This window comes from Phacochoerus africanus, chromosome 12, assembly GCF_016906955.1.
Source record: "Phacochoerus africanus isolate WHEZ1 chromosome 12, ROS_Pafr_v1, whole genome shotgun sequence".
Classification (NCBI taxonomy): Eukaryota; Metazoa; Chordata; class Mammalia; order Artiodactyla; family Suidae; genus Phacochoerus; species Phacochoerus africanus.
Genome location: NC_062555.1, coordinates 6,397,123 through 6,412,689, shown reverse-complemented (window position 1 = coordinate 6,412,689; position 15,567 = coordinate 6,397,123). Strand labels below are relative to the sequence as shown.

General features: G+C 43.1%; 1 long non-coding RNA gene across 1 annotated transcript; it reads right to left on the bottom strand.

Annotated features, from left to right (window-relative positions):
* Positions 1-526: 526 nt before the first annotated feature.
* On the bottom strand, positions 527-13,767 carry LOC125113003 (uncharacterized). Its single transcript, XR_007131304.1, has 4 exons — positions 13,277-13,767; positions 5,929-6,053; positions 2,057-2,324; positions 527-856 (listed from the first exon to the last, which is right to left on the bottom strand). It is a non-coding gene; the product is annotated as an uncharacterized LOC125113003 (long non-coding RNA).
* Between the last annotated feature and the right edge of the window lie 1,800 nt (positions 13,768-15,567).

Here is a 15,567-nt window from a genome sequence, read left to right as displayed (position 1 = left end):
CTGACTTACTTCACTTAGTATGAGAGTCTCTAGTTCCATCCATGTTGCTGCAAATGGCATTATTTTGTTCTTTTTATGGCTGAGTAGTATTCCGTCATGTATATATACCACATCTTCCGAATCCAATCATCTGTCGATGGACATTTGGGTTGTTTCCATGTCTTGGCTATTGTGAATAGAGGTGCAATGAACATGCGGGTACATGTGTCTTTTTCAAGGAAAGTTTTGTCTGGATATGTGCCCAAGAGTGGGATTTCTGGGTCACATGGTACTTCTATATTTAGTTTTCTGAGGTACCTCCGTACTGTTTTCCATAGTGATTGTACAAATTTACATTCCCACCAACAGTGTGGGAGGGTTCCCTTTTCTCCACACCCCCTCCAGCATTTGGTATTTGTGGACTTGTTAATGATGGCCATTCTGAGGTGTGAGGTGGTATCTCATAGCAGTTTTGATTTGCATTTCTCTAATAATCAGTGATGTTGAGCATTTTTTCATGTGCTTGTTGGCCGTCTGCATGTCTTTAGAGAAACATCTATTCAGGTATTTTGCCCATTTTTCCATTGGGTTGTTGGCAAATTCCGAAAGATTTAATGGGATGCCATTTTCAGCACAGAAGGCTTGTGCTTAACTTTGTGCATTAGAAGAGTGATTTTTAGGATGGAGCAGGAGTGAGGTAGGAGAAGGTGAGGGAGGCATATTAAAATCAAACCAGCTGGTATCCCACTCCCCCTCACCTTGGGCATCTGGGGAGCCCTTTGAGTCTCAGGCCTTGAGGGTTTGGGGATCAGAGGTACAGGCTTCAGGGGCCTCAGCGATCCTGCTCTATCCCCACACCTTCCCCTGTTTAAAGCTCCTGGAATGAAAAAAATACATGTTTCTTTTTTGTAAGATTTTTTTAAAGCTGGACTCCGGAGAGAACAAATACAAGCCAAACATCCAGCAGAACAGCCGTGGTGTTCCTGATGGAGACTGAACCTAACGTCTCCTGAGCAAGCTCCTTCACGCTCTCGTTAGCCCCAAGGGGAACAGCGTGTTCCAGCTTTCTCCCTCACGCTCACATTCTAGGAAACAGAATGTCTCACGACACTGGATAGAACTGAAGGGACTGTGCTGAAAATCTCTTGCAGATGGCTTCTCAGAGTTTTCATGCAAATGTAAATGTTATGGTCTGGTCCAAAGATAATGCTCTGTGCCCTCCCAAAATTTCTTCACCAAATTTTACTCTTTCATTGAAACAACACATACCTATGGCATGCTATGCAGTAGCATCTGTCAGCAATACTCAACCAATTCTATTTGATTCACTTGTATAAACTGACTCTTAGGCTTTAGATCCTTCTGACTTAACCTCAAAATATATCAGGAGTTCCCTGGGGACCTAACAGTAAAGGATTCAGTGCTGTCACTGCTGTGGCTCAGGTCACTGCTGTGGGTTTGATCCCTGGCCCAGGAATTTGTGTGCCATGAGTGTGGCAAAAAAAAAAAAAAAAAAAAGAAAGAAAGCAAGAAAGCTTTAATTATACTTCTCCTTTAACTCTACTCCTAGAGCAGTAAACTCAATTCATCACCTTTCTCAGGAAAGCATCATCTTCAGACGACTTACTCATCAGGCTACGTCATAAAATATCTTGCCCTCCAATCCAAATCTGTGTCATGATCGATTAAAACCTACTGTTGCTTACGCATGGTCTTAAGGACAAAGACTAAGCTTCTTTGCTTTGCCAAAGACCTTCTGCAAAAGCTTCAGACTCAATCCATGCAGCTCCCCACTGCGTCCCGTATTCTCAGGTCTCACTATACTCGTTAGATTTTTAAAAATTACTCCCGAATACAGTAAGACTTTTCTTTGACTTCACATGTGCCAGCTACTAGGCTTAGAATGGCTTCCCCCACTTCTTTACTAAAAAGAATAAATAAAAATAAAATTTCCTGTTGGGCCTTCCAGAACCAACTCTCATTACACTCTGTCCTCAGAGTGTCTTGATTAGCTGATGCTGTGTTGTAAGTTCCTCTAAAACACAGCCACTTTCAAGACAAGAAACATTTATCTCACATTTGCGGTCAGAAACGTGGATGGAGCTTAGCTGGTGGTTCCAGCCACCATCCTCTCGTGCTGTCGGGACACTGACGGGCGCCATCGTGACCGGACACCTTGACAGGCCTGGAGAATCCCCTTCCACGCCGGCTCGCTCGCGAGGCTTGGACGGAAGTTCCCCGTCGGCTGCTGGCAGGAAGCCTCAGTTCCCCTGGACCTGAGCCTGGACCTCTCCATAGCGCCGATTAGTGCTCTAATGACAAGGCAGCTGCTCTGGATGAGAACCCTGGGCGGGGGGGAGGAGGAGGAAACTAGCACCTTGTATCTATTCTGACACATTCTATCCCGTCCTGATGACGCTCAAGGAAAGCAAAGCCTTCGCCTTTGCAGGGAGGATTGCCAAAGAAATTAGACGTATTTTAAAACCATTACAAAAGGCTTCCGAAATGTCCCCAGGAAATCAGTTATTCTTTCCTCTGTATCCCCATACTATTTCTTCATACCTGTATTGCAAAACTTAACGTATTGTGTAATAAATTCATGTGAGGAGAATGGGCTTTAACATGTAAATAGAAAATTTCTATTTTGCCATTTCCATATGTTTAAGTCCCAAGAGCCCCAAAATTTGGTTGTGCAATAAATGACACAGGGATAACTGCCTAGCCATTTGACAGGAGAAAGCTATAACTCTATTTCGCTCCTTATATTAAAAGAAATTCCAAGTGAGAGAAAGATCTTTAATTTTTAAATAAAACGATAACTGTACCCTGGAAAAATATGAACAAACCTTTTTATCATCTTGGAGTAAAAAAGGTCTTTGTGAGAATGACATAAAAGCTCAAATTCATAAGGAAGAAAAAACTAATAAAAATGATTGCTGAAATGGTAAATCAGGTGTATATAAGAAAAAAAGGATTTAAACAAAAAGAAAACATGAGAAAGACAAATATGGAAATATTAGCAGCATGGTAAACAAAAAACTGATTTTCTTAATATAGAGAGATCTTACAAGAAAATGTGTTACATGAGCAAAGGGACTTCCATTTCAAGAAAGCAGAGCACAGCCTACAATCTCTGCATCCTATAGAAAATCCTGAAATGTTATAAAATAATTTTCAAATGCTTAGTTGCCCTTGAAAACACAAAGAAATTGCTCCATGTACTGTAACTATGGAAAATCCCCTGTTTACGAGTTAAAATTACATTTGTAGATAACAGTGACCCAAAATAAAAGCAGCATAAGTGAGATTATATGAATCTTATTATATGTGTGTATCTTATGTAATCTCACCTGTATGTGCCAGATCACACACATACAAGTAAAAGACTCACAGATATTTTTCTGGCACATGAAAGCCCCCAGGCAGAGTGCAGACCAGCACAGCAGCTCTACCTCAGGGTTCATTAAACCAGGGTATCTAAGGGTCCCCATTCTGCCATCCTTGCTGTGTGGCTGTAATTCTTATGGTCTAAGATGTCAGCTAGATCTCCAGTCTCTACATCTCCATTCCAGGAAGTATCCAAAAAGAGGCCATTGTTTGAAGTAAGCTCTAAAACCATCGCATGCATTTCTGCTCACATCTCATTGACTAGAACTCAGTCATAAGACCACAGCTAAGCCAAAGAGGTTTGGGAATATGGCCTTCATTTTGTACGTTCAGATACCCCGCTGAAAAGCAGGGATTCTATTATGAGAGAGAAGGGGAAGAATATGCATTTGGAAACATGAGTATCCTCTAAATGCATTAAAAGTCAAGGATAAGATAGAAAGAGATTTAAGAGAAACCCCTAAAATATTTCTGAAACTTAGCATTCAAAGACGTGTGGACTGAGATCATTGGAGCCACTCCATAGAAAATGCCCGTGAGCTCTGCGTACTAAGCCTTGGAGCTGCTCCAGATCTTTATATTTCCACGACGTGGTTAATCATGTTCTCTTTGGATGGTAGGATGCACCCCAATTTCAAACCAATGGATGATGATAACTTTCCTCTCTCTCTTAAATTAGCCGGAATCGGTTTCTGCTGTTTACAACAAGAAATAATCTCAACCGATATGTTTTAAGACATTTATTCCAAAAATCTTCAAACAGTCAAGTGTAGCTGCACACACACCCACACACACACACACACACCCCGTACATGTCTCCTGAGAAATAAAGGCTGTGTTGTGCAGCTCACAAGCAATGATGTATGTCAACAGGAAGGCCCTGAGGACGTGGAGGTCTCTTCCGGGGCACCCGGCTGAGCATCGGGCGTTGCCACTGCCGAGGCTCAGTTTGATCCTTGGCCTGGGAACTTTCACACGCCGAGTGCGCAGTCAAGGGGTGGGGGGCAGGTTTCTGTCCATCTCACTCCACCCTTCTGAGTATCACCTCAGAGCTTCAACAGAGGTTCCAAAATATCTAAGGGTAATGCACTGTGAACTTCCTGTTTTAAATGCAGATATAATTATATTATTTCCTTACTTAAAACTCCAAGATTAATCTCCATCATTTTTCAGGAAGAAGTTCAAACTCCTTATCATGACACAGCAATCTCTTCATAAGCTGGCCTCTTGCATTAGTCCTCACCCTTTTCTGTGTTATCTGCGCCATCTCTTAGTCAACACAATTGTTTACTGACAATAACTGTGTGCCAGTCCCTGTTCTAGAAGCTAGATAAACACTCAGGAATGATATCTAAGATATATGGCAACTTGTATAATATTACAGAGACTAATTATCGTGGATACCCAACCAGTAGACACCAGCTATAAACAACAGACAAAGTTGAACCAGTGTGTGTTATCAGAATACCAATGTAAATACAATAATAAATACAACAGAACCCCTACCTGCAAAGAGCTACACTTTTTTTTTTTTTCTTTTTACGGCTGCTCCCGCAGCATATGGAAGTTCCCAGGCTAGAGGTCGAATCAGAGCTGTAGCCACTGGCCTATACCACAGCCACAGCAACATCAGATCCGAGCCGTGTCTGCGACCTACACCACAGCTCACAGAAATGCCGGATCCTTAACCTGCTGAGCAAGGCACAGGGATCGAACCTGCATCCTCATGGATGCCAGTGAGATTCATTTCCACCGAGCCACGACGGGAACTCCAGTTACATTTTTTAAGTGGAAAGGGAGACAATATATAAAATATCAACCAAATTATTATGAAAATTTCAAGTACAAGAGTATAAAGAAGGTAGAGAAAGTGTCATCTGAAAAGGTGACATTTGAGTTGAGAAGATGTAATGAGGTGAAATGTGCCCCCACCAAGACTGTGTCCAGGTCCCGATCCTCAGAACCTGTAAATGGTGACTATATTTAGAAAGGGCAGGACTACAGATGTGATTAAGTTAGGACCTTGAGGTAAGGAAGTCATCCTGGACCATGCAGGTGGACACAACGACCCCTGTCTTTAGAAGAGAAAGGCAGGTGGAGATGTGAGAAAGAAAGGAGAAGACAAAGACACAGAGCCGAGTAAGCGATGGAGACAGAGGCAGCACCTGGAGTGATGCTCACAAGGCAAGGGTGCCCACAGGCACCAGAAGTCGGGAGAGACAGAGAAGGGATGCTCCTGTCCTGGGGGTGGGGCTCCAGCAGGAGACATTCACTCCTCAGAGATCTGAAGGCTGGCAAAGCCAAGGCCAAGATGCTGGCTGAGTCAGGTCCCCAGGGAGGGCTCTCTTCTTGGATCAAGATGGCCATTTTCTGCTGTTTTAATTCACATTGCATAGGAATTTGTTATAGCAACCCTAAGAATTTAGCACAGAAGGCAATTACGGAGAATCCGATGGAAGTACATTCTAATCGGAATGAACAGCAAGTGAAAACTTCCAAGGCGATCTATAGAGAATACACCATGTACCAAAGGTCATGAAAGAAGATTAGAGGTAAACATACCCAGTTCATAAAGATGCCGTTTTTCTCCAAGGCAGTCGATAAATCCAATGCTCTCCCAATCAGTTCTCACACAAATTTACAAAGTGATTTTAAAACTTATCTGGAAGATCACAGTCAAAACAATTCTGAAAAATACAAGAACAACAGGTGTAATATTTTCTTAACATATATTGTCTTATTATAAAGTTATAGTAATTAAGAGAAGGTGATATTGCTATAAAGATAAACAAATCAATAGAGTTAAATTTCAAAACCTAGAAAGAGACCTCTATTTAAAATATATATATAAACAACAATAAAATATATATATATATATATATATATATATATATATATATATACACACACACACACACACTTGAAAAGTCAACAAAGCTGGCATATAGATGAGGGGAACAAAGAAAATTTAATAAATGATGCAGGCACACCACAGATCCCTCTTGCATCACATATAAAAGTAAATTCTTGATAGATTTTAAAACTATATAGAAAAAAATCAAACTTTACAAGTTTTAAAAGAATATATTGAGAAATACCTTTGTGACCTCAGAATTTAAAAGGTTTTCTTAAGTAAGACCCCAAAATCCAGAACTGTAAAGTATTTCCAGAATTTAACGAGTTAAAATAGTTAAGGACCATATTCAAAGAGGGAAAGGAAAAGGCTCAGAGGATCATTCATTTAGAATTTACACAAATGACAAGACTGAGTGTCCAGAATACATAAAGGTGATGTCCAAAGCCAGTAAGAAAAAGACGAACAACTAAATTAAAAAGAATGAGGAAAGGATGAGATCATTCATAGAAGCAAGAACCAAAATTGCTAAGAGATGTATAGGAAGATGTGCGACCTTGCCCAAAATCATGGAAATGAAAATTAAAACCACAATGAGCTATCATCTAAAATGCCTAAGTTTGATTGGAAAGGGAGAAGTAAAACTATCCCTATTTGCAGATGACATGATACTATACCTAGAGAATCCTAAAGATTCTACCAGAAAACTGTTAGAGCTCATCCACGAATTTGGCAAAGTCGCAGGATACAAAATTAATACACAGAAATTGATGGCGTTTCTATACACTAACAATGAAAGAGCAGAAAGAGAAATTAGGGAAGCAATCCCGTTTACCATCACATCCAAATGAATAAAATACCTAGGAGTAAACCTACCTAAAGAGACAAAAGACCTGTACTCTGAAAACTTTAAGACACTGATGAAAGAAATCAAAGATAACACAAATAGATGGGAAGATATACCATGCTCGTAGATTGGAAGAGTTAATATTATCAAAATAACTATACTACCTAAGGCAATCTACAGATTCAATGCAATCCCTATCAAATTACCAAGGACATTTTTCACAGAACTCGAACAAAATACTTTACAGTTTGTATGGAAGCACAAAAGACCCAGAATAACCAAAGACATCCTGAAAAAGAAAAATGGAGCTGGATGAATCAGCCTCCTGGACTTCAGACTATACTACAAAGCAACAATCATCAAAACAGTATGGTATTCACACAAAGACAGACATATAGATCAGTGGAACAGGATAGAAAGCCCAGAATTAAACCCACACACCTACAGCCAACTAATCTATGACAAAGGAGGCGAGAATATACAATGGAGAAAGGACAGCTTGTTCAATAAGTGGTGCTGGGAAAACTGGACAGCCACATGGAAAAGAACGAAATGAGAACACTCCCTAACACCATACACAAAAATAAACTCCCAATGGATTAAAGACCTAGATAGAAGACCAGACACTATCAAACTCCCAGAGGAAAACATAGGCCAAACACTCTCTAACATAAATGACAGCAACATCTTCTCAGATCCACCTCTTAGAGTATTGACAATAAGAACAAAAATAAACAAATGGGACCTAATCAAACTTACAAGTTTCTGCACAGCAAAGGAAACCCTAAACAAAATGAAAAGACAACCCACAGAATAGGAGAAAATCTTTGCAAGTGAATCGACGGACAAGGGATTCATCTCCAAAATTTATAAACACCTGCAGCTTAATACCAAAAAAACAAACAACCCCACCCAAAAATGGGCAGAAGCTCTAAACAGAAAATTCTCCAAAGAAGACATACAGATGGCCAAAAAACACAGGAAAAGATGTTCAACATCACTTATCATTAGAGAAATGCAAATCAAAACCACTCTGAGGTACTACCTTACACCAGCCAGAATGGCCATCATCCAAAAGTCTACAAACAATAAGTGCTGGCTGGAGAGGGTGTGGAGAAAAAGGAACCCTAGTACACTGTTGGTGGGATTGTAAATTGGTGCAGCCACTGTGGGAAACAGTATGGGGATGCCTCAGAAAACTAAACAGAGAACTCCCATTTGATCCAGCAATCCCACTCCTGGGCATCTATCCAGAGAAAACCATGACTCGCAAAGACACATGTACTCCGATGTTCATTGCAGCACTATTTACAATAGCCAAGACATGGAAACAACCTCAATGTCCATCGACAGAGGAGTGGATCAAGAAGAGGTGGTACATATACACAATGGAATATTACTCAGCCATTAAAAGGAACAAAATACCAGCATTTTTAGCAACATGGATGGACCTAGAAATTATCATGCTAAGTGAAGTCAGCCATAAAATGAAACACCAACATCCAATGCTTTCACTGACATGTGGAATCTGAAAAAAGGACACAATGACCTTCTTTGCAGAACAGATGCTGACTCACAGACATTGAAAAACGTATGGTCTCCAGAGGAGACAGTTTGGGGTTGGGGGAATGTGCTTGGGCTGTGGGATGGAAATCCTGTGAAATCAGACTGTTATGATCATTATACAACTACAGATGTGATAAATTCATTTGAGTAATAAAAAAAAGAAAACAATTGTTTAAGCTTAAAAAAAAAAAAACAATGGTTTAAGCTTGGAAAAAAATAAGTAAATAAAATGCCTAAATTTGGGGACTATGTGAAAGACCAGTGACCCAAGTGTCCAGCAAGCACAGAGAAGGAGGGCTCTGATGAACCAGGGACGAGAGCTTACGATGCTGAAACAAGCACTTTGGAAAACAGTCTGGAAATGTGTGAAAGGTGCATTTTCCAGACCACCACAAACCTCCACGGAGGGCAGTGGTCCTAGGAGCTATGGTTCCTGGAGGCTCCCTGAGATGCTTCTTTCAGGGAGTCTCAAGATCAAAACTATTTTCCTCATACTACTAAGACCCCATTTGCTTTTCCATATTCATGGGCACAGGGGAATTTGCAGATGCTGCACAATGTACAAACCTCCTAGATGCCTCCATCAGGGGAGTGGTCCCCCCTCGGGGAGGAGGCGGAGTGGGGTCAGAGAGGGACAGACAACAACCACGCATGCACCATTTCCTGCTTGACCTTTTTTTTTTAATCACTTATTTATATATATATTTTTTCTACTGTATCGCATGGTGACCCAGTTACACATACATATATACATTCTTTTTTGACCTTTTATTTCTAGTCACATGGTGTTCGGTTGTTTTTGATACAGGTTTCTTATCAATGACCCCACAATAAATAAAAACCCAACACCATTAGCAAGCAGAGAGGAAACGAAAAGGACCACAAGAACTGATCCATTATCTTCCCCATAACCTTGAACAGATGCAAAATGCTCATTATCTACTTTTCGCAATTCTCCTTCCTGGATCACATATTTAAAAGAGTTCACGGCTCCTAGTCTGTAATTACACCCACAAACGGTATTTACCAGTTTAACATTATTATGTTTAAGCAACAATTCTTATAGTGATTATAAGTTCTTGTACTACAGCCTCTAGCTCTTTGGAAGCAGAAAAATGACAGGATTTAAAGAGAACAGGTAGCTCAGTAGAGGAAAAGACACAAAAGCCTTGGATGAGAAGAGCCCAGATTTGGCATTCAGCCATGCCTGTTGCACACGTGACACCACATTCGTGAACCTCCTGCCTCTGTTCCTATGAACTCTTCTTAAGTGGCAGTGTATGCCCGGGAGGTGCCTGGTGAAAAGAGGATTCAAAATCTCTTTAAGCCAGAAATGACCTCGTGGGGTGGAGATTTGTTTTTCTCTTTGGATTCCACGGTTACTCTACATAACCCCTGTCTCCTTCTTTGCAAACAGCCTTAACTCCCTTGCAGTTCAGAAAAGATTCACAGTAGGAGTCACCCTTCCCAGGGGCAAGCCAGAAGGGGTGCTCTGCCTAGAGAGAATTAAGAAATGACGATGAGGCCAACTGAAAGCCTGCCTGCTGTTTACTGCTACCACGTGCTGGCAGCTCCAGATCAGGCCAGGGCTAACACGCTCCTCCTCGCAAGGCAGACCACGCCCTCTGCCCGCCCCCAGGGCGCGCTGCTGCTCTAGGGCTCCTTGCTCTCCGGGTAGGACATGCAATTTAAATTCCAGCCCTGTCCGAGTACAGCAGTCTGCCCCCTCTGAATCCGACTCTGAAGCAGCTGAATGTGGCTGAAGAAAAGCACGACCAAGCCAACAATTCCAGTTCTGCCTTCATGACCTCAGATCTCAAACGGACACTCACCGCCGGAATGTTACTCTCCTTCCTGGGATTGTTTGTCTTCCCATGGTTTAAGAGGACCATACCACCCCTTTCTTTCCCTTCTCAAATCACAACACCTCGGCGCTGCCATTCCTCTTGTAATCAGCTGGTGGCCTGACTCGGGCTTCACTGAGCAAGTGGAAGGACTGAGATGAGAATCCCCTCCTCTTTCTACCCGTGAAGGCTACCTTGCTGCCTCCTCTCCCAATAGGTGAGGTGTTCCTACCTGCTTCTCTTCAGACCACATCCCCTATGACCATTTCAAAGACTTGAGGCATACAACCACCTCCACTCTCTCAACTGATAACTTTAAACAAGGAAAGGATGGAGAGGGATGGATGGGTGGGAGGATGGATGAGCTGCCCCAGACTGTGAAATAGAGACTTAGAGTCATACTCATCCTCTAGTAAGTAGCAGGAATATTTTTTTGAACTCTACTGTAGGTCATTTCACTCTATCCGATACTCTCACTCTATTCAAAACTCATTACAATAAATCCGAACACACTCACCACTTGCAAGGTAACTCCTACAAAGCCCTTGACGCCTAGTTCATGCTGGGTAGACGGTAGCTAATATCACCAATTACCTAAGGGGCACCCGAGCTACGTTACGCAAGGCTCCCAGAAATTTCCAAGAAGTTACAGGCCCTGATTGACATACCCTTAGAGTTTACATTCTCTTTGGGTTATAACTGGAACACATATGAATTTGAACGGCAACAAAATTCAAAACGAAAGTGAGCCCAACGTTAGTATTCCAAAAATACGTGCTGCAGAAGTTCCATGAAAGGACGTTGTGTTGTACGTTTAATATAAAAATTACTGAGTTCAGGATATCAATGGGCGATACAAATCCTGCCACCCCAGAAGGTCTCCTCGGCATGCAGATTATATTGAACTGAAAGTAATCAAGGCTCCAGAGACTCCAGAAGAAATGCTGACCTTCCCCATAACTGCCTGAAACAAATCTAGACGGAGGGTCTGCTGCTGGAAGGGAGCTCTCCCCACAGATCATGCAGTAGGAACAGGTGTACGCACGGGGAGGGCCAGCAAAGCCTGCTGTTAAAATGCCTCTCTCTGTCCCACTGTCTCTTCCGGCCCCAGCAAGTATTTATTTACCAAACATTTGCTGTTCTGTCTCCACGTGAATCGCCTTCCTCCCTACGGAGCCCCAGAGCCGCCCCGACACCCCCTGCGTCCTTATCTGAAGATGGTATATTGAAGGTGCCAGTCTCAGCCATGCCGGGGACGCGCTCGGGTGTCCGGGTTTCTCCCAGGGACACATGCTATTAAACGCGTGTGTGATTTCTCTCCTGTTAATCTCACATTAATTTAATGCCTAGACCAGCCAGGAGAACCCAGAAGGGTAGAGAAAAAGTTCTTCCTCCCAACGCAAATACGTCTGATTATTCTTTCTCCGATTTCATAAAAACCTTAGTTAGTAACAACCATAACTTCTACAGCATATGCCTAAATTGGGGATACAGCAAATATCATTTTTAACTAAAATATTTTAAAATACTATGCAGGTTTAAGGATAAACATTCTCAATGATTTTGATTGAACTTGGTTAAATATAAAATTTTGATGGTCTTAAAACATTAAATAATAATGTGCAAGAGTGACCCCCCCCCCAAAAAAAAACAACATGTAGCCAGAAATTCTATTTAGTCATCTGTTGGGGTGACTCGGCTACGTAAAGTTAAATAAATCAAACATACCATCAAAGCATCACAAACATTTCTTTATAAAATAACCACGTATAAGATGTTGGTATACTTGAGCCGTGTTTAGTGCTATTCGGGGGAATGGAATGTTTTTTCTGCATGGGTTTTTCTTGACAAAATAGGAATGTTATTCCCACAGAAACCCTCGGAGGCTGATGGTCTCCCTCCCTGCTTGCTGATCAGGCCCCAGAAAATCACAGATATTTTTCTGTTTTAAAGCCAGACATGATATTTTGGCAGCTTTTTATTCCGCCTTAGAACTAGACACAACCGACTTCAGAGCCGGTCCTTCCTTCTGAATCATTCCTTCACTTGGGCTCCGAGGGCCGGGTGAAGAAACCCAGAAAGTTCAACGTGCCGAGAGCCACCGAAACGCTGTTCCGACAAGCAAGCCGAGCAAGGACATGTCTAAAAAAGGCGCTGACTTATTTCAAGAGCTTACTCAAAGAGGCCCCTAAGCTGAATTTTTCGGCCCGTAAATTTGGTTTAAATACGAAGGAAGTCCTAGGATAACACCGGTCCACCCTCCAGGACTTTTCCACTTGGAAAAACTGCCTACAACAAAACCACAGGCCTTGCCGTTCGCAACCAAGCTTTCTGCAGAAGCCACTCTTGCCTAAATACTTAAAGAATAATGAAGGGCAACAGTCAGAAGTGAAAAGACTCCCAGAACAGAGCTCCACCCCCAGAAAGACCCCTGAGCCTGAACCGAGACTGCAAGTGAAGGGCATCCCTGACTTGAGCGGAAGAAACCACTCGCAGACCATCCGCTGCCATCGCCCAAGACTAAGTCTCTCCGGGGGGAGCTGCCTTGTTTTAACTTTTTTTTAAGGAAATGCTTAGGGCCCGTAGTACTTTTCACAAAGAGAAAAGCACAAAAACTGTACTGACCTGTGTGATTTATCATGGTTAACAAACCCGATTTTTAAAAAGAAAAAAAAAACTGCAATAAAACATATTGTTGAACAAGATGAGAAAATCAGGTAAGCGTTTAAAAACTCCCCTGGGAAAAAGAGGCTGCCGCGTCTGCGAAGCTCCACGTGGGTTAATTATTTCGCTACTCACCAGACTATGGACACATGATTATTCTCCTTGCCGACTGATCCTCCCAGCGTGTATCTACTTTGTCTGATTTTCTATCGTTTCTTCCTTTTCGAAATAAAGAGGACAAGTGCTCCTTCCCCTTGGTCTCCCTCTGTATTTGGGGGAGTAGGGAAAGCACGGAACCAGGACTCAGGGAAATTGTTCTAGGACTGGAGTGTCACCAACGACGTCAGGCCAACCTCAGGAGCCTCATCTTGAAAACACAGACGGATGCTGTGTCCTTTTCGACTTCATGTCGTTTTGTAACCATGAAATGAGATGAGGCACGTGAAAAACAACCTCAAGTTGTAATATCCTCCACAAAAGGAAGATGCTGTGAGCAGGACTTTAAGGTGAAAGCTCAAGACACCGTTGGGGACCTACCAATACTTGGTCACAGCCTCCATCATTTGTAGATCTTAGACAACCCTGGGTCTTTCAAGACCCCAAGTATTCACGTTTCCTGAAGCCCAGGACTGTCTACCAGTCAAAAATCCCTGGCGTGATGTTCCAGAAGCCTAGTTCTCATTCCGTGAAAGCCTGACAGGCCTGAAGAGGATAACAATCTGGCTTATGTTAACGCCTGCACTCAGTTATATAAGAGTGCACATACCAAAGCTTTCCAGAAGCTATTTCGGAACCGCAGAACAGCAAAACCAGGTCTCAAGTGCAAAATTAGCACAGGCCTTGTCCAGTTCCTCTTCTCTGTTAACTGGCCACACTCTGAGACCGTCGTTGACCGAGTCTTGCTTGGTAACCTCACCTTCATGACATTCTGCGTCTCTGGTGAACTTTGCTGTTAGGCGCTGCTTTCCATTTGAGCTGCCTGTTAGTGATGGTTAACTACCTGAGACTACATCAGGTAGGAGGGAGTTTTGAGGGGTACCTTCTCCAACCTTCGTGGGGGGGAAAAACCGCACCACCTAGTTTCGTGGTGATGCGTCAAGGGCACGGAGCAGTGCACGATAGCCCCAGCATCTTGCTTCACATTCACAAGAGGAGAGCACACACACGGCAAACTCCGGGGACGGAATCGAAGGATTTTTCATTGTTAATGAGCTCCCTCGATGACAGCCAGTCCTTTGATCTCACACCTTTTCACCCACAAAATGAAATCAAATTCCCATTTCACCTTCCTAGGAACCTGGGCACATCCTATGAACTGAGTTGTGGGGGTGTAAAAACTCTTGGATCACACACACATAAACAGTCTCTTGCTTCATTACAGAAATTACTCTCAGCATTCATGGGCTTTCCACTAATTAACTAATTCATTATTTCATTCACCGATTACACTGCGCCTATAATTACTGTGTACCAAGCCATGTATTCAAGTTTCCCGAGCCCAACTTTCACCACCAGCTTCCTCCAGACCGTAATTCCACAGCCGGGCTGTCCTCCAGGAAGGAGACGCCTGCCAACGACCTAAACTGAACCTCGCAGGGAAACGCCCGCTCTACACGGGGACGACTGCGGGCCTGGGATTCAAACCCTGGCTCTGCCAGACGCGCTTGCTGTTGATTTGAGGCAGTCTCTTCGCATCTCCAAGCATCTAGAAAAAGGGCCTAGCAGCCTCGGGAAGTGTCAGGCTATGAGATGAGGACACCGTGTGTGAAGTGCCTGGTCAGTGGGTGGCACATGCAATACGCGTTCAATGAACAAAACTCACTGCCATCGTTATTAAAGGGGCAGAGCCAGCCTTTTCCTTTTCCTTTTCCTTTCTTTTAAAGGGCCACACCCGCGGCACATGGAGGTTCCCAGGCGAGGGGTCGAATCAGAGCTGCAGCTGACGGCCTACACCACAGCCACAGCCACAGCCGCGCCAGATCCGAGCCACGTCTGCAACCTACACCACAGCCACAACACTGCGGGTCCTGAGCCGTGTCTTCAACTTACACCACAGCCACAGCCACGCCAGATCCGAGCCACGTCTGCAACCTATACCGCAGCTCACGGCAACGCCGGATCCTTTACCCACTGAGCGAGGCCAGGCATCAAACCCACAACCTCATAGGTATTAGTCAGGCTCCTTTCCACTGAGCCACAAGGGGAACTCCCAGTCTTTCTTCTAAGGAAGATTCATGAAAAACCCCATTATCACATCCTACTAATATTCTCATTTTGTTTCAAATGGAAAAGAAAGGAAAACTTTAAAACTTAAGCTCAGGGAAGTGAAAGCGTTCACTGATGTAACAAGCAGGGTCACACTGCCTGTGCGCCGGACCAGGCTGGTCTCTGCAGACACAGGGATGAAGAGGTCAGAGTCCCTGGCC